The 23,036-nt window shown below is 34.9% G+C and overlaps 1 long non-coding RNA gene across 1 annotated transcript; it reads left to right on the plus strand.

Annotated features, from left to right (window-relative positions):
- Positions 1-11,554: 11,554 nt before the first annotated feature.
- On the plus strand, positions 11,555-13,322 carry LOC145585121 (uncharacterized). Its single transcript, XR_014100567.1, has 7 exons — positions 11,555-11,615; positions 11,748-11,809; positions 11,890-11,971; positions 12,431-12,545; positions 12,628-12,661; positions 12,789-12,845; positions 12,991-13,322. It is a non-coding gene; the product is annotated as an uncharacterized LOC145585121 (long non-coding RNA).
- The last annotated feature ends 9,714 nt before the right edge of the window (positions 13,323-23,036 follow it).

Below are 23,036 nucleotides of genomic sequence, written 5' to 3' on the forward strand. Positions count from 1 at the left end.
TGTCGTTTGGCGATACAAGACAGTTTTTGTGGATTTTGTTTTTATCATAACTTTTGATCCAGAAGTTCAAATAAGTCATATAATATGTCGTTGGAAAGATCTTGAAGTCTGCTTTCCAACCCAATTAGAATCCGATTAAAATATTGTGTAGATAAAAAGTTATGGCCGAAATAGTGGGACAGTGTCAATTTTGGATAGAGTTTCGTATTCTATTCATATCTTTTTCTTTATAGCTCGGAATCAATATTATAATATATCATTGGAAAGATAATTTCAAGATCTATCCAACCATATAAGATTTGGATAAAAATTATGAGGCACGAAAATAATATCTGACTGTCTTTGAACATCTTTAAATTCGAATAGAATTAGGACTTAAAAAAGGAAAGTTTTATTCAATTTCAAACTCTTTGATTTTATCTTTTCAAAAGGATAATTAAGATCTTTTAGAAACTTATGGAAGCTTCTAATTAATCCTAATTTTTTTAGGAATAGGATTAAATCTTTGGACCCTCCACATGATCATTGGGCCATAGGTAAGATCTGGTTTGAGCCCAATTTAGTATTTTGGCCATAACTTCCTCATTATTCATCGGAATTGGGCTTATAATATATCGTTGGAAAGGTCTTTTCAACCCCATCCAAATACACTATTATTGGACCCATATCATGGACCAAACTAAACTAGAATGCACGTTTTTCATAAATAGGATAAGAAAAGAAATATTTTCAAAAACAGAAAGAGAGATATTTTAATAAAAAAAAACATCCTCATCACTAGAATTTTCACATTTTCGCTTTGTTCGATAATCAAATGATATTAAAAGGTATTCATCACTGGGTTTGGTTTTGGGGAGACACATTTGGGTGTCTACAGAAGCCCTTACTTTGGCTGAGTTTGGAGAAACACAAGTTTCGAAAACAAAAGTCAAAGTAGCGATAGGGACGGAGAATGATTCAGAACGTTTTGCGATCCTAAATCATTCTTGTAACGCCGATACCTGCAAACTAGCGTTAGTTAATACAGATAAAAGAGTTAAGAAACGCGTATCTTGCACCATCGAGCACACGTCTCTGGAGTAACCGATTTTTGTTGTTGCATTGTTGTTGTGACAACCTTCCAAAAGCTAGGGAATGCCATCTTGCCGTTGTTGATGTTGTGGTCGTGCTTCGTCGCCATTGATGTTCACTCGTTTCTGAACAAAAGAGCTTCTTTTTTAGGAATGTTCACTCATCACTGAACAATGGATCTTTTAGAGGGATGTTCACTCATCTCTGAACAAAAGAGCTTCTTTTTTAGGAATGTTCACTCGTCTCTGAATAAAAGAGCTTTGATAGGATGCCCACATGTCTCTGAGCAAAAGAGCTTGAAAAGCAATGTCCACGCGTCTCTGAACAAAGAGCTTTTGAATGATATGCCCACGCGTCTAAGAAAAAGAGCTTTTTGATAAGTCCATGCGTCTCTGAACAAAAGATCTTGAAACAATATGCCCACGCGTCTGTGAGCAAAAGAGCTTTGAATGATATGCCCATGCGTCTCTGAGCAAAAGAGCTTGAAAAGAAATGTCCACGCATATCTAAACAAAGAGCTTTAAATGATATGCCCACGCGTCTCTGAGCTTAAGAGCTTGAAAAGAAATGTCCACGCATCTCTGAACAAAGAGCTTTGAATGATATGCCCACGCGTCTCTGAGCAAAAGAGCTTTTTGATATGTCCACGCGTCTCTGAACAAAGAGCTTTGATACTTGAATGTTTGTTGCGATCGTTCGGTTGGCTGTGAACAGGAGCTTTGATGAATGGTTGTATCCTGTAGAAATCAAAAGATTGCCAAAAGACTTTGCTGGTGTTTTTCTTAGGGTTGACCTAAGGTGATTGACTGACTTGAGGTTGACTCAACGTGTTTTGACACGTGTGTGACTCTTATGTGATTTAATGTGTTTTGACACGTGTTAGACTCAATTTGAGGTGACATGACTCAACGTACATGACTCGTGTGTGCATTATAATGTGATTGTGCGACTCGAAAAATGCAAAAAAGCAAAAAAATTTCCGTCATTTTTTGTGGAGGGTACCGACTTTCTCCCGAAAAAGAAAGACACAAAAATGAAGAAGTGAAGTGTTGGATGGTATGTTGAATGAGCTTAGTCAAATGTATGCGCCCACGTTGTATCTCATAGTGAAAGGATTAATTCATCCTAGGCTATCCTAGTTGACTCGATAATGGAAGTATTTAGGTAACTTAGGCGCGGAGGCTAAGTGATTCATACTTTGTGATGCAATTATGATTATGATTGATGAGTGATGTTGATATGACAAGGCATGCTTCAGCGTTGTGCTAAGATTTCATGACAAAGGGTTCCTAAGGGAAGTATATTTGGTCATGTATCTGTGATGTGTGTGATAGTGACACTAAAGTTAGGCCGCAAGGCTAAGTGTGTAGAAAAATATATTGAAAAGAGTCAAATGGTGGTGACTCTTAGGCTGGGTAGGCTAATAATGTAAGGATCAAGCCCCCAAGTCTAGCTCTAAATGGAAAAGGATGAGCATTGGAAATTCCTTGATATGATCAATTATGAATGTAAATATGAATGCATTTTTATTACGGTCGCACCCCAATGTGAGGTTGCCTACGTATCCGTTAGGAATCAGGCCGTACGTAGCTCTAGCCGAACCTCATACAAGTATGTGTATACCTCAAAGAGGTCTTTTAAGGGTTGTAACGTGGTTAGGCTAAAGGTTGAAGAAGAAAGGGATAAAGGCTCAAAACCCTAGATAAGCCCCCCCCCCCAAGGTGTGCAACATTGCTTTTGAGTCTTTGTATTATTATACTTGAGGTTTCTCACTTTTGAGCTCTTTCTTTTTTTATTTTTGCTCTCTTTTTTTTCTTTTGCATTTTTTTTTATTTTGAACCTCTTTGATAAGTGTGGGCAATCCCGATCATGCGGTCTATCACTCACTTGGCATTCATGTTTCTCAGGCACAGTACCGAGCACTCGACCAAGATCATTGCTCTAATAAATAGGGTTGCTAAGCTCGATGATCCCCAGTGTGAGTTGTTGTTGCTTAGGGCATGTACTGGAGTTTCTAAACTCTACTTTTCTTTGCATACTTGTCCTCCTAATACTTTTGAGGTGGCACAACGCAATTTTGACGAGGCTCTTCGATCTTCATTGGAGCGTATCGTTACTTCTTTAGGGCTTGGGTTTGGCGATTGGCAATGACGGCTTGCCACCTTACCATTTGCGTTTGGCGGACTTGGAGTTTATTCCGCAGGTGATGTTCATCATTATGCCTTTCTTGTTTCTCGGTTGTAGTCTGCTGGGTTGCAGACGAAGCTTCTGCGTCATACTGGTATTGTCGGTCTTGGTCACGCTTTTGAGGATGCGTTGAGTCCGTTTAATGGAACGGTGGAGTCTGAAATTTTAGGTAATCCTTGTGAGGTCGCTGCCCCTAAAATCATGAAGAAATTGGCAGATATATATTTCACAAAGGTTACCGCTTCTACAGAATACGCCTTTTCTTTGTCTCCTCGTCAGTCGGCATTGTGGAAGTCGCAGCAGGGAGACCACACCTCTGCTTAGCTTCGGGTAGTCCCTATTTCTGGGTTGGGTCAGACGATGAACGCAAAGACATACCGATGTGCGCTGTGCTACCGGCTGTCTCAACGTCGTGCTCTGCTTGCTCTCGGGTTTTTACTGGGGATATTTTCAACGACCACGTGGTGTCGTATGCTGATATTGTAGGTATTAAACACCGGCATAATGTTGTTCGAGATACAATTGTTGATATTTGCTACAGATCTGGGATTTCGGCAAGAAAGGAGGTTGACATAGGGTTGTCTGGAGGGAATGACGAGGCCCTCAGACCTGCTGATGTGTTACTTTATTCATGGGATCGTGGTCGTGATGTATATGTCGACTTCACTAGGTCTTCTCCTTTGACATGGACAAGGCTATCTGACTTTTTTCCAAGACGGGTTGTGGCTGATGCGGCTCATCGGAAGCGGGTTAAGTATGAAGCTCGTTGTCGGGCGATTGGCTATGGTTTCATTCCCTTCTCCTTTTCTTTGCTTAGCTTGGGGAATTGGAGAAGGAAGTTGTTGCGTTGCTGAAGCGGATTCAGAGGTTCTTGACGACGCAAGACATTGGGGCTCGTGCTGCAGCTCATATCTTCACTAGGGTAGGCTTTGCTATAGCTAGAGGAGTGGGGGCCCAGATTATATCTCGGCTTCCCACTAATTTATTGTAGGTTGTATGACATTGGGTCTTATTTAGGTGAAGTTTTGAGCGATTTTTCGGCGACTATTCAGGCTGTTTCTGGCGGCTTTTGGGTGCGATTCTAAGGTGGTTTTCAAGGGGACTTTCAGGCGAAATTAAAGTGGCTATAAGGTGTTTTCCGCCGGCGGTTTTTAAGGCGGTATTAGGGATTATTTCGGTGCAGTTGGCAGGCAGTTTTAAGGGTTGTTTCTGGTGATTCTGATAGTTTCTAGGCGTGTTTCTGGTCGTGTTTCAGGTCGTTTTCTGGTAGTTTCTGGGCGTTTTTTCTGGTCATGTTTCAGGCGGTAATTTGCTAGCGTTCCAGGCTCGTTTGTGGTGAGCGTTTTCGGGGTTATTTCCGGGCATTTCTAGGCAGGTTTTTGGGGCTATTTGCGCGCTATTTTCAAGTTGGTTTTCAGGCTAAATTCTGGTCGATTTTGAGGCGAATTTCAGGTTGTTCTGCTTGTGTTTTTTGTTGTGTTTTGCGGAAGTTTCTAGTGCAGCTTCGGCAGCTCTTGGGTGCAGTTTTCTGTCTGTTTCTAGTGCATTTTCTGGCGTGTTTAAGGTCAATTTTCAAGCATGTTTCGGTCGAAATTTCTAGCAATTATATGGTCTATTTGCTGCTGTGTCTGGTACATTTTTGGTGTGCTTTTCTGCTCAGTTTAGGTGCTGTTTTGGGTGCGTTTTGGGTGCAAGTTTCTGGTCAGTTTGGGTGCTGCTTTGTTGTGTTTTTGGGACATTTTTTGTGCAGTTTGCGTGTGGTGTATTGTAATTCTCTTGTGGCAAGTTGTGGTGGATGTTATGCCTCCTAGTGTTCTCTTTCATTGCCCGTTCGTGGGTCTTAATGTATGTCAAGATGGTAGGGGTAATGGGCTCACTAAAACTTCTTTGATCACTCATCTCTATGACCGCCATTGTTGTGCGAATGCACGGGATTTGACCCGAAACTCTCTTACTTCTGATTTGGCAATTTTCTTAGAGGCGGAGTCAACTTTTCGTCGTATGGGCATTCGGCTTTGTGGGGAGTGTTTCAAAACACATTCTCTTCATACGAAGTGTCAGCATGGTACTGGTTCTGATGACTTCGTGGCCCCTCCTGATTCTGGGATGGTGTTGTTCGGTTTGTTCTTTATGGTTTCCCTAAACTGCAGGGTCCTGCTGTATCTGATCAGGGTGCCTAGTGAGCCTCATTTTGCTTTTGAGGTTGCTCTTCTTGATAGTTTTCTTTCTAAGCGGTTTCGTTCGGTAAAATCTATCCCTCCTAAGTGTCGCTTGGGTTTTTCTCGGGTTCTCAAAGGGGCCCTTGATAAGGTGATTGGCAAGCCCGATGACATCTCTTGTTGGGTTCAATTGCTTATGTTGCCTCTATGTGTCCTTAAAACCTTTTCTCCGAGGAGTAGTCGAGAGTGTTCTTCGGGTGTCAGGCGATTGCGGCAGGAAGAGAGCATCACCGCTGCTATTCGTTCTTGGTGTGATCCTGGTGGTTCTGTGTAGCTTGTGCGTGACACGTTGGCTGATGTGTCTCCACCTTTGTTAAACGTTGATGAGTTGTCCGAGCGTAATATTAAGCAGTGTAAGAGAAAGATTTCTAACGGGCATTTCACTGCTGCGGTTAGGGTTCTTCCGTCTTCTGGTCTTGCCCCTTACAATGATGCTACTCTTGCAGATTTACAGATATTCCCGTTGATCAGTGCCTTATTGCACTCCTGTTGTTGTTTTGGATCAGATTAGGGGTTTTCCGCGAGGCGCGTCATGTGGTAGAGACGGCCTGCGTGCTCAACACCTTATGGATTGTTTGAGTGGTGCTACAGTTGCTATTTCAGACGAGTTGGTGGACTCTATTACGCAGGTGGTTAATCTTTTTCTCGTTGGGAAATGTTCTGCTGAGTTGGGAGAGTATATTGCTAGTGCTCCTCTTACGCCGCTTGATAAGCCTAGAAGTGGTATTCGGCCTATTGTTGTAGGTACAGTTTGGAGGTGTCTAGTTTCAAAGGTTGGGGCTGCTTTAATTGGTCCGCGTCTGGGAAGCTATCTAGGAGGTCTTCAGTTTGGTGTTGGGGTGCCGACGGGTGATGAGGCTATTCTTCATGCTGTTAATCGTTTGGTTGAGGCACGTGGTGGTGATGTTGGTTTCTCTATGTTGTTGGTGGATTTTAAGAATGCTTTTAATTTGGTAGACCATTCGGCTGTGTTGCGCGAGGTTCGTCTCCGTTGTCTAGCTTTCTCGCGATGGGTTGAATTCTGTTACTCTACTCCAGCCAGGCTGTTTTACGGGGAGCATACCTTGTGGTCATGTCAGGGAGTGCAACAGGGTGATCCTCTAGGCCCTTTGCTTTTTGCTTTGGTTCTTCATCCGTTAGTGTGCCAAATCAGGGATTCTTTTGACTTATGTTTGCAAGCTTGGTATTTAGATGACGGGACTATTATTGGTGACACCTTAGTGGTAGGAAAGGTTTTGGAGTTGATTTTGGCGGAGGGACCTCGTCTCGGACTCCATGTCAACGTTGAGAAAACGGAAGTATTCTGGCCCTCGGAGGACCCTCGTAGCTGTCTCGTCGGTGTCTTTCCTCCGGATATTGATCGTCCGGTGCATGGTGTTAAGTTACTAGGTGGTCCTGTCAGTGCTGATTCCACTTTTTGTGGTGAGCTTGTTTCACAGAGAGTGTCGAAAACCGTTGTACTAATGGATGCTGTTGCTAAGCTCGATGATCCCCAATGCGAGTTGTTGCTTCTTCGTGCGTGTACTGGGGTTTCAAAACTCTACTTTGCTATGCGCACTTGTCCTCCAAGTCTTTTTGAAACAGCACAGGTTTCTTTTGACATGGCCCTTCAGGCTTCTTTGGAGCGCATTGTAACAGCTTCGGGGCCTGGTTTTGGTGATTGGCAATGGCGACTTGCCACCTTACCTTTTTCTTATGGTGGTTTGGGTGTCTATTCGGCGGGTGATGTTCGACATTATGCTTTCCTTGCATCGCGTCTGCAGTATTCTGGTCTTCAGGCTGCGCTTCTTCGCAATTCTGGTATTGTTGGTCCGGGACCGGCCTTCGATGGTGCTTTTAGAATTTTTAACAGAGCTGTGGAGACTGACCTTATGAGTAACCCTAGTGAGATCGCTGCCCCCAGACTCATGAAAAAGTTGGCAGATATATATTTCACGAAGGTCACTACATCTGCAGATTCCACTTTCTCCTTAATTCCGCGTCAAGTAGCCTTATGGAAGTTCCAGCAGGGGATCACTCTTCGGCCTGGTTGCGGACGGTCCCGATATCGGGTTTGGGTTAGACTATGAATGGTAAGACTTACCGTAGTGTTCTTTGCTACCGGTTGGGTGTTCCTTTGTTCTACGTTTCAACACCGTGTTCAGCTTGCTCAAGGGTTTTTTACGGGGATATTTATGGGGATCATGCAGTTTCTTGTGCTGGGATGGTGGGTATTAAACATCGGTACAACGTTGTTCGTGACACCCTTGTTGATATTTGTTTTCGGCCTGGGATTTCTGCTCTAAAGGAGATTAACGTTGGGTTGACTGGAGGGAATGACGGGGCTCTTCGACCAACAGATTTGTTGCTTTATTGCTGGGATAGAGGCCTTGATGTATGTGTTGACTTGACGGGGTCTTCACCTTTAACGCAATCAGGGTTTTCTGACTTCGTTCTTGGTCGTGTTGTGTCGGTGGCGGCTCAGCGAAAACGGGACAAGTATGGGGCGCGTTGCAGGGCTATTGGCTATGGTTTTCTTCCTTTCTCCTTTTCTTCGTTGGGGGAATTAGAGAAGGATGTTATTGCGTTGCTGAAGCGGGTCCAGGCATTCGCTAAGACTCAGGATATTGGTGCTCGTGCAGCTGCTCACATCTTCAACAGGATCGGGTTCGCTATAGCTAGAGGGGTGGGGCCCAGATTGTATCTCGGCTCTCCACCAATTTCTTGAAAATTGATTGACTTTGTAGGTTTTTTGAAATTTTATAATAATAATAATAATAATAACAAATTAAAATAAAGTTAAGTTAGATCTTACAATGATGCTTCAATTGCTTTCCCAAACTTATAATTTCCCGAATTTAAATATAAGAATTTTTTTTTTTTTGTAGTAGTAGTAGTAGACTAAGACTAGTAGAATTTATAAGAGAGTAGGAATTTTTTTTTTCTCTGCACAAAAGAAAGTAGGATTGTAGGAATTAGAGAATAAGAGAATTAGATAATAAGAGAGGAGAGATGAGTTGATGAATTGTGAAAATTTTAGGAGGAAGAAATGGGGTATTTATAGGATTTTTGGGTGGGAAAACAAGCCAAAATCTAGCCGTTTATGGCTGTTGGAAGCAACGGCTAATTTAACAGCTCTTTTGGCGCGGGTCGTGCCGTGCCGTTCCCTGGCGGGCCGCGTGCCATGCCGGGCCGTGCCGTGTCGGCGTGCCAACCCACGGGCCGGCGACTGTGCCGCCCGTCGTGCCCGTGCCAAAATTCTTGTTTTGTGTTCACGGTCGTGCCGTGCCGATGGCCGTGCCGGGCCCGTGCCGCCAGCGTGCTGGCATGGCCCGTGCCCATCTTTATGCGTACCTTATGATTTCAATCAATATATCAACAACACAAATAGCAATTTAGGTAGACTTTCTCTAATTATCTATACTAATATATTGAAAGACGTTACTAAGAATGTCTTTATGCCACGTAGATCACGCTGCGTCACCTACTCCATCTTTCATCATACCACATCATCAGAGGATTCGAACACCCAACCTATTAATTATAAGAAGGATGGTTATTTAACCATCTAAACCAATTGCCAACTATGTTATAAACATGAAAATATATGTATATAATTGATAATCATAAGCATTAATCTTTTAAAAAAAATAAGACATTAAAGTAGCAACTCGGTACAGCGTCTGGGCTACACACTAGTTTGGAGCTTAAATTCCGATTGAGTTCAGGACAATTAATTGCCTAATTCAATTTCGAATGACACGTGGAAAAACCGGAAAACACTATAAGAATGCCTTTAAGATATTCATCATCAATTTCATCAAACTAGATAATCGTCAATCGAAATTTCGATCAGATCCCCAAATTCACAAGGCTACGATCCTATTGACTCGTCTATATATATGGCTAAATTTCTAGAAAATTTGACTTAGAGCCACTTATAGAAAATTGGTCTTTAGTATCGGAAATTTATCGATATTAAAGAGATACTTTCCGATACGAAAGGTCATTAGTATCGGAATTAATTTCCGATACTCAACTGATACTCGTACCTCCGTGGCTAATGTGTTGGTATCGGTTTTTAATTCCGATACTAAAAACGGGTGCCTATAGTATCGGATATACCAATAGTATCAGAAAACTGGTAACCGAAATTCAAATGCAAATATCATGTCTTGTGGTATCAAAAGATCTTCTGATACCATAAAGATACTATGTGTCGGAAATAATTGATACAAAAGAGTTGAATCTTTAGTATAAGATTGGTATTTGATACTAAACTAACCCTATAGTGTCCGAAATTACTGATACAATAATTATTCCTAGCTTTGAAAAATCTCTTTAGTATCGGAAATTTCTGATACTAATGATTAACTTTACAACAATAACAATACTCTAGTATTTGAAACGTTTCGATACTAGACTAAATATAGTATCATTATTAACTTTCTGAAATATTAACTTTGGTGCTGATAACGTGTTATGAAATTAACGAGAAAGAGGAGAAAGGAGGGGAAAGAATAGATTGATATTCTTATTCAATAATATGTGGAACTATACATATATTTATACTGGTGATGCAACTAGGGTTTGCTTGGACAACAATAGTATCTAGAATATTCCTAAATAATCTTAAGGATATAATGGACATTCACTAATACATATATTATAACAAAAACTATTTTATTAATACTTTTCTCTTTTAGATTCTTATATATAGCCCTTAGCTTTATATATAGCATTTTTCTTTACTATAGCATTCAATAAAAAAAATTTAGAAACCCCAATAATACAAGGAATCTATATTATTATTGCACATTTTTTTCCTAACTTCTCCGCACAACACTTGAAAATCAATCTTTAAATTATGTATTCTTCATTCTTTTAAAAAAATAATAACATAATCACCATAAGGTCCACTATTTTCAATCACAATTGTTTTTCTTTTATATTTTTAAAAATCACTCAATAACCACCATTTATGAATAATCCGACCACATATGAAAATTTGTGAAGCATAAAATGTATACTTCATGTTTTTTATACGATTAGCCACAACGTGTGACTACTTGCAAAAGAACAAAGTAACCTTTATAACATTGACTAATACTTCTTTCGTTTATATTTACTTAACTAACATTCCTTAAATGGAAATGTCATATTACTTAACTCATACTATATGTGGTAAGCTTTTGGTGGATAAATTCTCTAAATTACCCTCAAAAAGTGCACATGGAGGGAACTTTTAAGGGTAATAAGGTAAGTCATGTGCAACATGGGTCACAAAACTACAATTTCTCTATCCTCTTCTTAAATATTGTGCCCAATGCTATGGGTAAGTAAATAGAAATGGAGAAAGTATATCAAATAATCATTTAGTAACTACCTTATTATTAATTCAATAATCATCAGCACACAATAAAGTAAACAACACCTTTTTCGTATGATAAGACACCAATGTGGCTGCTTGCAGAAGAACAAATTCACTCTTACAACACTAACGGAGTAACCCTTATCAACTTCCCGTATTTAAAATACAATTTTTGTTACTTCCTTCGTTTTTTTTTTATTGCACCATAAGAGTTGGGCACAAGGTTTTTGGTAGTGCAAAAAAGGATGAGAGAAAAAGGTAAAAAACGGAGGAGGGTTGCTTAAAAAAAAAAAAAATCCGGAGGAGATATTAGATATTTGTATAAGGATATATTTGATATTTGTAGTGTGATCACAAATATTTCTTTTCCTAAAATAGAAATGGTGCAATATTTGTGATATTTCCTTAAAAAGCAAGTGGTGCAATATTAAAAAAACGGAGGAGGGTTGCTTTAAAAAAAAAAAATCCGGAGGAGATATTAGATTTATTTTTACTATCATTTTGTAAAATATATATCCTGTGCATTTTCCATTTTGTATGGGTACACTCTACTTAATAACAAATAAGTTGAAATTTTATTTACTTATTTATTTCCTTTTAAATTTTTTCAATTTGAAATTTGAAATTTGAATTTGGGATTTTTTTTGTTTTTATTCTTGCGGATATTCTTAGATTATTTTCAAGTTTCGCCTAACCCTAAACTTAGTTTCCTCAAAAAAAAAAAAAAAAAAAAAAACAGAAACTGGAATAGACTGGAAGAGAAGAGAAGAGCGAGAAAGCCGAACAAGGTATGCAATCGTAGCCGAATAAGGCTCATTTCTATCCCTAACCCTAAATCAAGTTTTATTTCGCATTTTCGACCGATTGTGATTGTTTCATCTTGATTTCTTCACCAAATTTTACCCTAAACGGTTTTGCAGGAATCAACTGTGAGCATCATGCAAACAAGATCAGCATCTAGAAAGAATTTAACTGATACTAGGTATGTTTTCTTGTATTTTATACTTAAAATCAATTCAATCTCAATTTTGTTTCTCAACTGATTTACCTTTTTTGATTAAGCATTGAGGTGAATCGGAATTTTGCTGAGGCATCGAACAAGAACACCGTGAATCAGAACAAAAGGAAGACCGAGGCTGCTCAGGTTTGATAGAATTTTGTGTACAAAGTCAATTATCTTACTGGTTGTGGAAATAAATATGGGTGTTTGAGAGGTCTTATACATATCAAACTCAAGTAGAGGTCTCATTACTCTACTTACTTGAAGATTAACAAGGATTTTGTTTTTAATGTGGTGCTAACAGTTTATGATTCTTTGTTTCTTGCTTGTTTGTATTACAATGATTCTGTTAGTTGTTGCAGGCTAACATTATTACAGATTTCTTAGGGACTTTTTCTTTCATTTTGCGTTATACATGTTCTTGTTTATCTTATAATGAATAATGGTTGCCCCTGTTTGCTGAACCAATTTAATTATGGGGTTTACACAAATAAATATGTTTTTTTGCTTGTTTATTTTCTACTTGAGTTTGAATTCAGGCAATTATTTCTTTGCAAAGCTCAGAGAATTTTACTTTTTTTTTTTTTTAATTGTTTAAAAAAGGTTGGGAAATTCTAAAAATCCAAGTCTAGTAAGGAGTCAAAGCCAGTTTTGAAAGAGAGACCAATGACAGAAGGATATTGCTCGAAACGAGTACATGTAACATTCTTCTTTTTGTGTAAGTTCATTCATTTTGATCGAATCGATTTGTGTAAGTTCATTCATTTTGATCGAATTGATTTATTTCTGTTTTTTTACAGGGAGGAGTATCTCCGCAAAAACCCTGATAGGCTGGTAACTTCTCTTTTTTCTTTTTTTTTTTAATTAGTATATAACAAGTTTTTTGTAGCAATTGTTGTATTTTTTTTGGGCGTCCTTTCTGATAACTTTGATTTTCTTTTATTGTTGGATCTCATTAAAGCTATCACGAGAGGAAATTAAAACAGTAATCGATGAGTTTCATCGACTAGTGAAGATGGTATGTTGTTGTATATGCTTTTAAACCCACCCCACCCGTAAAACAGATATATGTTGCTTCTTTTATTTTCATCAAGTTGATCGATCAGATTTGATATTCCATCCTACTACTTGCTTATTAATTAATTCTTATTATTGTGTTTCAGCCTGGATCAAAGATTGTTGAAGAGTATTTTGACAAGCACATTGCTGAGAAGGGAATCGACTTCACCGCAAAAATCTTGTTAGATGAGCGTAGTAAAAAGTGATCACCCCTTTCTGTGTTCGTGCGTGGATTAGAATGAATGGTGTGACAATCTCTTTTAAAATCAAATAGCTCAGCCTGACTTCTTGGCCTTTGATATATGTAGTACCCCTTTAATGTATGCGGCTATGGGCATGAGCAATAGAACAAATCTCTAATGAGTTTGTTCACTTGCCACATCATCATCATACAAACTCCCCATTTAACAAAACCTATTCAAAGATTTATGTATGGGACTCATTGTCAATATAATTCATCAAAATAAAAACAAAGAAGTTAAATGTTTAAAGCAAAAAAAAATTAATAATTAAAAAAAAAAACTAAAAGTGGGCCATGGAAGCCTCTTTGAACCGGTTTGTATAAACAAACCTGTTGAAAACAAATCTCTTTTCACAAACCTCTAATTTATTCCCACAAACCTCTAAACAAACCTCTTATTGTGGATGCCCTAAGCTAGTGCTACTTAAGTAGTTAAGTACTTAACTATCGATTTGTTAATTTTGCAACATTCTGGAATTTGGATCCTTGGGACAGAATTATAATTTCATCTACGTTTTAGGACCCGTTGGATATTAAATTTACTCCTTAGCAAATATATATATCTTATTATTATATTCAATCTGTGGTCAGCCCAAGGCTAATCTTTTGATCAGGTGGCGTGGTGCGGTCACTGAATACATTACAGGGTGTCTCAACATCTGTAGCCAAAATATAAAATTTTTGGCAATAATAAGTAATCTTGGGCAACGTTTAGCACTTGAATACACATCCACAATATATAAATTACATGGAGTAGGAATATATACAAGTTTATTACAGAATATGTCACATGTTTATATCATACTAGTTTGTGGATTGAAAACAAAGGTTAGCATATGGAAACATAATCACTTGGAGTTGGCCTCGAGAGATACTCCCTCCATTTTTAAATACTTGCTTCACTTTCTTTTTTTTTTTTCGGCCGTTTTAAATACTTGCTCCATTTCCTTATTTAGAAAGTTCTTACAATATTTAATTCATTTCTCTCACCTAATGGACTCAACATAAATCATATTTTATTAATTTCATATTATCTCTCCTCTAATTCTCTAAACTACTTTTGTTTTTTTACAATATTTTATCCACCATCTACCTCACTACTTCCATCTTTTATTACCTTTTTCAATTTCTCTCAAAACTCCGTGCGTGGAGAAATAGAGCAAGTATTTAAAAACGGAGGGAGTATTTAAAGGAAAATCAATTATGAGATATAGTCTTGAAGATATTACTAAGATTAAGGGCATGTTCTGATTGACTGAGTTGAACTGAAATGAACTGAATATTTTATGAGAGAAGGAAATTAAGAACTGAACTGAACTGAAAATAATCTGAACTGAACAGGTCCTAAAGGCGGGAAATTATTTTCAGTTGTCATATACGGGGTGCAGAGTAATACATTACATATATCGAGAAATCAATCTTACAATAAATTATGCTGTAATTATCAGTTATCAACAACTTATTGAATAACTAGAGATTCCAACGCGCGCGATGCATGCGGTATAGCTAGGCTTTTGACAAGAATTATTATCGATGTTTTTTATGCCTTATGCTTGTTTATGTAATATTTTATTAAAATTATTTGCATATACACGATAAATGTGTTGGATGTTGTGTAGTTGTGCAATGTTCTAAACTTTAGGTTTTTTTTTTAATGATGTTCTAAACTTTAGTTAGACTACTTTGATTTAGTGATTAAACGCTAGGAGAATTAAAACAAAATGAACTAGAGAGAGTAAAAGATGGATTTAAATATTGAAATAAAACATACGAAGCATTTTTTTAAATCAATTTAGGGAATTCAAGAGACAATAATTATAAGGCTTTTGAAATCAAATTGGAGTAAATATATAAAAGAACATTTTTAAGCATATATATAAATGTCCATGTACTATTCATAAGAGTTTTTTAAACTTTTTTATAAAGGTAGGGAAGATGTTAGTTACCAACAAGTTAAAAATGCATTAAATCGACACTATATATAACGATATGGCTCTATTATGAAAGTCTTAATGAATTTTTTGTACTATAACTTTCATTGTAAAGAGCATGATGATATGGATCGGATTTGAAAAACAAATAAAGTTAAATATAGTGAAAAATTCACCTGCATATGGATGAGATCATAAAACTACTTAAGCCATGTTTAGGGCCTGTTCACATTTACTGAATTAAGCTAAACTGAACTGAACTGATTGGAGCTGAACTGAACTGAATAGAGCTGAAATGAATATTTTATGAGAGAAGGAAATTAGGAGCTGAACTGAACTAAAATGATTGGAGTTGAACTGAACTGAACTGAACTGAATAGAGATGAAATGAATATTTTATGAGAGAAGGAAATTAGGAGCTGAACTGAACTGAACTGAACTGATTGGAGCTGAACAAACTGAACTGAACTGAAATTAAGCTGAAGTGAACAAGCCCTTGGTTCATCTTATTTTAACTTATTTCAAATCAGGTTGAAAAAAATAAGTTCAGATAATATCAAATCAGAAAAGAGACATAATTTATCGTTTTAAATGTGCTTTTTTCGCTAAATATCTTAAATTTTGTAATTAAGAAATTAAGAAAATTACATATTAATAAAAATACAATTTATTACAAATCTAACAAGACTCAACTTAATATATATTTTTTATATAAATTATTGTACACAAAACGATCAAATTATATAAGACCAGATCAGATCAATCAAGAATAATTCAAATTAAATCCGACAAATAAAAATGCGGTCAACTATATAAGCCCATAGTTCTTTCAAAAAAAAAAAAAAAAATAAGCCCATAGTCATTGATAGTTTTAAATCGAGTTACAATTGCCGAAAGCTAAAAGCTAATTGTGCAACAGAGTAGCCATTTGTCATCTAGAGTTTGGAGTTCCTACAATGCATTTGGATTTGAATTTTTTTTAAAAAATACTGGGTTAATCTCATGCGATGCACGGTTTATATAATTAAAAACTTGTATGTATGTAATATACATATTTTAAGCAAATCATAATACATTGTGATCGATCCCTTTAGTAAGATTAATTAAGCTAAAAAATATCCTAATTAACTTCATAGTTACAATAAATTTTTTAAAATGTTAGCATTTGTTTTTGATTCATTATACAAAATATGAAGAATTAATAAAGAGGGAAAAATATTCCAAACTCTACTATCACTAATAAATTGTGTAATTAGCCACCCCCATTTTAGTCATAAAAGCTTTTAGAAAAATGTATAATTAATCAATAATTTTTAAATATTAGCTTTATTTTGAAAAGGAAAAGAGAGAGAGAGAGAGAGAGAGAGAGAGAGAATGATGTCACAAATAGTTTAGGAGGGAAAACATTTTATAAGAAGGTGCGTGACACATGTATAGTGGTGATGTCAGCGGTAATTACTTTAGTATTTACTAGACTAGATTAACCCCGTGCGATGCACAATTTTAAAATAAGAATTGAACTACTCCGTATAAACTTTTAACCCGTACTAAAAGAAAATAACTTCCTCATTTTTCCTAACTAATTTTAATTAAATATGAATGTACAATTCCCGAAAGTGCATAATTTTCATATTTAACAACTCGTAAATAACTAAATAGCATATTTGTAGAAAATCTAAAATTTAAATATTCAAATGGAATATAATTTCAAAGCTATGGTAAATAGGGGAGCTTAAAAAGAAAAAAAAAATAATGACATCATCCTTGCATTTTGGAGGGAAAAAATTAAATAAAAAAGTGACACGTAGGCAATGATGATATCGGCGGTTGTTATTTTAGTATGTATATAGATTGGTTGACCAGATATAAAATTCGTGCATGTAACGGAGACAATATAGCAAATCGGCTCCAATTAGGGATGATAGTGGGTCGGGTTAAATGGGAGACTAAGGAGGGGATGGAGGGAGGTTTGGCGGGTGATGGGGCGGGGATGGGTATAAAATGTATACCCGCCATGGGTGATGGGGCGGGTATGAATTTTAGAGTAGACCCGCCCCATATCCGCCCCGCCCCGTACCCACCTTATACCCGCCCCATATCCGCCCCGCCCCGTACCCACCTTATACCCGCACCATATTTCTTTTAGAAGAGTTGAGAATTTATGAAACTTGATACCCCCTAAGACCCAATAAGCTTGAATAGTGAAAGTCCCAATTTTCTTAACCTAATTTGATATAATCGTCATTAATGTGATACAATAAAGCATCATGGCAAAGGGTTTGGGACGATTTTGGGGCAGGTATGAGGTGGGTATGAATATCCAAGTGGGTGATGGGGCGGGGATGGATCCTATCTTGTACCCGGTGGGGCGGGTATGGATGTGGATATTGTACCCGCCACGGGTGGTGGGGTAGGGATGGGTATAAGATTCTTAGGCAGGTATGGGTATGGAGGTACCATCATCCGCATCCGACCCGCCCCATTGCCATCCCTCGCTCCAATTCAATTTCATAAGTGCATGACAATTGGCCCTATCCGGCGGTAGTGATTTTTGGTAGAGTGATTAATATTTTGACCAATTTAAAATCGGAAAAATTGAAACTAATAATCTTACCTTTGTCACTTCTGTTTAAAATAATCTCACCTTTGTCACAAAAATATAGAGTTTTTTAAATCATGTAAAAATTAATGGCATTTAGCAAAAATTAAATTAGGTGAAGAGAATAGGATCACAGAGATCCGAAAAAGGAGCAATCTGAAATTAATTTTCCCCCAAAGTTTTCTTGCTTTGGCTGAGATTGATTTGATTTAATAATATTGTCCAGCTAATGTTTCTTCAAAAAAAGAAAAGGCGAATAGGGTCGCAGAGATCCGAAAAGGGATTAATCCTAGGCTCGTAGCTATGGTAGTCCCATACTCCTATAGCCATGTTCTCTTTTTCTTATTTTAAATATACTATTTTAAAATAAGTTTTGTTTAATAAAAACTAAAGTTTAATCAACAAAGATTTGCAATATCAATGAACAAATATAATATCGAATCACTGAAAATACACTTAAATCGATTAAAAATAACTATGTATTCTGTAGTAAAAATAATTTCTCTTTCAAGAAAAGTTATTTAATCCTAGTTAAAAAAAAAAAAAAAAAAAAAAATTTAAATTAGATTTAAAGTTCAATACGTGTTAAGTGAAGAGAACATAGACATAATATTGACTAGCTAATTAAGGTCCTTAATCAACAATAATATGGTCTATGCTAATTAAATGCTATCTTTAATAATATTCAATTATTGGAGAAAAGAAAAGAAAGAATAGAATTAAAGATACACTACAATAATTCACCACCAAAGCCAAATTGGTGGCCAGAATGAGTTAACAAGTTTGGTAATATTGGTAATTATTTAAAATCATTTTTGATACATTTTTCAATAATTGAGAATCGAAACAATAATTTCATGATATCTGTTTACAAATCTTGATACATGGTATAAATTCATGCTTTATTTTTGTGTCATTTTATGTAATATGCATTTGAGGTAATCAATCAACAAAGATATCGTTATTTTAAGTTTTAATGGCAATAAATCATATTAATCTTACATATATAGTAAGATATCAATTGTATTGTTTTTAGTAAATGTGAAACGATCACAAGTAGCATAATTTGACTTAACACTAATAATGACACGCGGATTATCTTGCATTATTTGATCTTAATAACTAAGGATACAATTATATACAATAAAAATAAATAAGCACTCTTAAAACAAAATGGAAAATAATAAGCCTTATGAATTTGCTTATGATTAAATTGAATTGATACTCGTAATTTATTTTCTTGAATTAAGTTGTCACGAAATTGACATTAAAAAAAAGTTTAGTAACAATAATTGTCCTACATCTTTTATTGGAACAAATTATAATTTAAACGGTTATTGATGTGGAGTAAATCTAATATTAAACAACACAATTTTAATTGTACAAATTAATTAAATAAGCGAATCCTAAGTCACTTCACGATTTCCTTAAAGAACTTTAAAGTAGCTAGAGATCCACTAAATTCACGTAATTTTATTTTTGCTATTTTTTTGTGTTGAGATCACTGAATGAGACACGGTATATACTTTAGAAAAGTAGTGACAAAATCTATCTTTTATGGCTTAGGCAAGTTATGCAAACAAAACTCTATTTACACTAACAAGAGACTTAAACAACAAGATGTAATTAAGACAATTTTTTTTAAAAAAAAAAAAGATATATAAGAATTTTTAGAGTTGTATATATAAACTCTTGCCAATGGGTGAAAAGTGTGACATACATGTGACTTTTTATATTTGCATTAACATATCCAAGTAACGGAGGATGGGTGACCTTAATATTTTAATTTTTAGTTTGACACCAATAATTTTCTCATCATGGTAATTAATATATCAAATTCATTATATATATCATTTTACTAAAAGACCCTTAGCCTTATATATATATTTTTATATAAGTCTAGACGTTTCTTATGTGTTTTCCTCTTTAATCCTTCTTTTCCATTCTTACTTCACATTTTTCATCCTACTATCCTTCTTTCCCATTCTTACTTCACAATTTTCCATCCTTCCATCATTCTCTCATCCCATTCTTACTTCATATTTTTCATCCGATCCTTCTCGATTTTGAGATAGCACTTTTACATCTTAAAAATTTATATGGGGAACCCTAAAGAAATTTCGCCCCCAATTGAATGCACCTTGTATGAACTAGAAGACCTACAATTTTTGCCTATGGGTGAATTGGTATGAATTTTTAATTCTCCTATTCAAATTCAAATCCCTATTAAAGAGTATAATATTTTATGTTTATTTTTTTTTTTTTTTGTATATGTTTCAATTGAAAGATGGTTTAGTTTGGGATAACTATTTGTTTATGAGCTGGATTGGTATCTACATGCATATATGCTTTGTTCAACTATTCTTTTTCTCTTATTAATCTCTTCATTTGTTGTTATTTGTCCAATTTGATGATGTCAATTTGAAGATTAATGTTTGACGTTTCAATACCAAGTGCATTTATCTTAAACATGCTTGTTCTCTTTCTTTCATGAGTGCTCTCTATTTTGATTTTTAAATTGATCTAACTTTAATCCTCTCTTATATTGATAGATCGATGAATTATTGTAACAACCCAATTATTTTTAATTTCTTTTAGGGATAGTTCAACTAATCAAATTTTTGTAACATTTTTATGTCACAAATTTTTTGCTATCGCGTGTAAAATTAATCAAATTAAACTTCACTTTCTTCTAGTGATAGATCAATGGATTGTCCCAATTATTTTTCTTTTTTTTTTTTTGGTAACGTTTAGTTATCTGCTATTGAGTGGTAGACCAATCAATTGCTTGTACTTGATTACTTCTAGTGATAGATCACCGAATCAACCAATTTTTTTATCTGTCAACTTTATTCGTAACGTTTTAAGTCATGATTTATTTGCTATTGCTTGTTAAACTAACCAAAGTTTTTGCTTTCTTCTAGTAGAAAATCGATGAATCTATCCGATTAATTTTCGATTCATCAACTTTATATTTGTGACATTTGTGTGTGTATGTGCGTTTGTGTGTAAGGTGTTTTTTTTTTTTTGGACAACTTTGCGTGAAGCGTGAGTTACAAAGATTAAGCATTTTTAAAGTTCTTTTCGCTTCTGAATTTTGGGCATACATGCTCACAAAGTCCGTTACCACACTGTTGGTTCATTTTTAAACACGTTAATTACATTGGCTTACCAAAATCAAAAGCAAGAGATTTTTCTTTTTTAATAATAAGATGCAAAGTAGATGCGTACATCAGAATATATAGTGATGATTTTCATAGATATACAAATGCTTTTGTCTCGTAAATCATGGATGTAAACTTGTATTAAATCGACATTCCAATATACCTACTCTTGTCAACTTTTCTTGTCACATTTAACATTTTTTTTTAATTTAGATGTTATAATTTTTAAAAATGTAATCTCTCTTCATCTCTTGTACTACTTATATAATTATTAAGATTAAATTGATGTTATAAATTTATTATATGTAGATATAGAGTTGCATTGAATCAATACTTAAATTTTCTTTTTTGTTGATACATAAATTCAAATTTTAAAATCCATTTGTATGGATGGAAGAGATCCCTTTGGGTATATATGATTTTGTAATTGCTGATTTGAACTCTTTGGCTGATTAATAAATCTCTTTGCTCGATTTTTGTCAAAAAAATAAAATAAAATCCATTTATGTCAATGTTGATTACTCCAAAACAGGATTAATAGGAATATAGTTTAATTAACGGTAAAAACGAACATATATAGTCAAATTATTTGAATTTAATGTTACTTAGATAGTTATTCTCGTTGAAATTATTGTCTTTTTATTACTCTACGTTTTTATGACACTCATCTTTAAAATCCATTATTTTGTGACTACTAAAATAAGATTACATTGCATGTAATATATTAACTAAATTAACAATCATAACGAACATATATAGTCAATCATATAAAATTAATTTTTTTTGTTATTACAGTTACTCTTGTTCAATTATTGTCGTTTAGTTACTTTAATACACGTGTGTTTGCATGACACTTATCGTTAATTCCGTTAGTGATTATTACTTGTCATTATACTCTGTAATTAATCTTATAAATAATTAAACCACATGTAACTTTATTATATATTGAATCCATCATTTTTGTATCCTCGGTTGTAAGTACCGAGGATTTATTTCTAAAATCTATGTGTATTTGATATCTATTCATACATGCATTTACATAAAATATCTATGTTTAGTAAATTATGTTGTATTGTAATAATTATTGTGACAATTGCTATATTTAATTGACACCGTTATTCATATTTTCGCATAATAGGACCCATCAACGGAAGTATTCACAGAAGATTATGATATTGGTATGAATATTCCGCCCTCTAATGTTGCCTCACCCGAAAAAAGAAATGATAATACCAAGGTAATTATTCATGTCATTGGTAATTATCTTGTGTTAATAATTTTTTAAAAATAAATAATTTTTTAAGAACACTTTAGAAATTGATACTAATATAATATTAATTTGTTTAGGTTAAGTAGAAAGTAGAAATTAATAACATTTAAAAATTAAACTAACTTTAAATCAAAAAATTTACTATATGTTACAGGATAATATCACTCAAGCGGATGGTGATGCTCTAAATATGTCACTTATGGTAATCGAGCTTACAATTGAGGAAAATGCTAAATCTTTTGAGGAAAATGTTGAAGTTGTTACTAATGCTATCGCCACAGCTGGATTGGTATGCTTTTATTGTTTAATTGTGTAGGTTACCTACAAATTACAATTAATTACTTTCTAAGAATTTTAAATATGATTTTATAAAAAAAATTCACGTTTATATAGGCTACTGTCGCCTAATTTAAAATAATGGTGATACCTTAACTATATGGCACTTTTGGTAATTAGGGCCACAATGAAATATAAAAAAAAATGGCAATTAACACCCTAGATAAGGACATCTTGATAATTATAATTACTAGCCCCAATATAATTATAATTATTGATGTATTTATTAAATGATTAGAGTAAATAATTTTCTAAAAATAATTAATTTTTAAGAACTTTAGAAGTTGCTACTTATATATGTTGCAACATCACAACTAAAGCAGTAATAATTCTAACATTATATTGTTTAGGTTAAGTACAAAGTATAAATTAATTACATACATTATAAAAAATGAATTAACTTTAAATCAAAAAAATTACTATATGTTACAGGATATCATCACTCAAGAGGATGATGATGCTCTAAATATGACACTTATGGTAATCGAGCCCACAATGGAGGAAAGTGTTGAATCTTCTGAGGAAAATGTTGAAGTCGTTACTAATGCTATTGCCACAACTGAATTGGTATGCTTGTATTGTTTAAATATATAGTTACCTATAAAGTAT

The sequence above is a fragment of the Chenopodium album genome, chromosome 16 (genome assembly GCF_948465745.1).
Source record: "Chenopodium album chromosome 16, dcCheAlbu1.1, whole genome shotgun sequence".
NCBI classification, from domain to species: Eukaryota; Viridiplantae; Streptophyta; class Magnoliopsida; order Caryophyllales; family Amaranthaceae; genus Chenopodium; species Chenopodium album.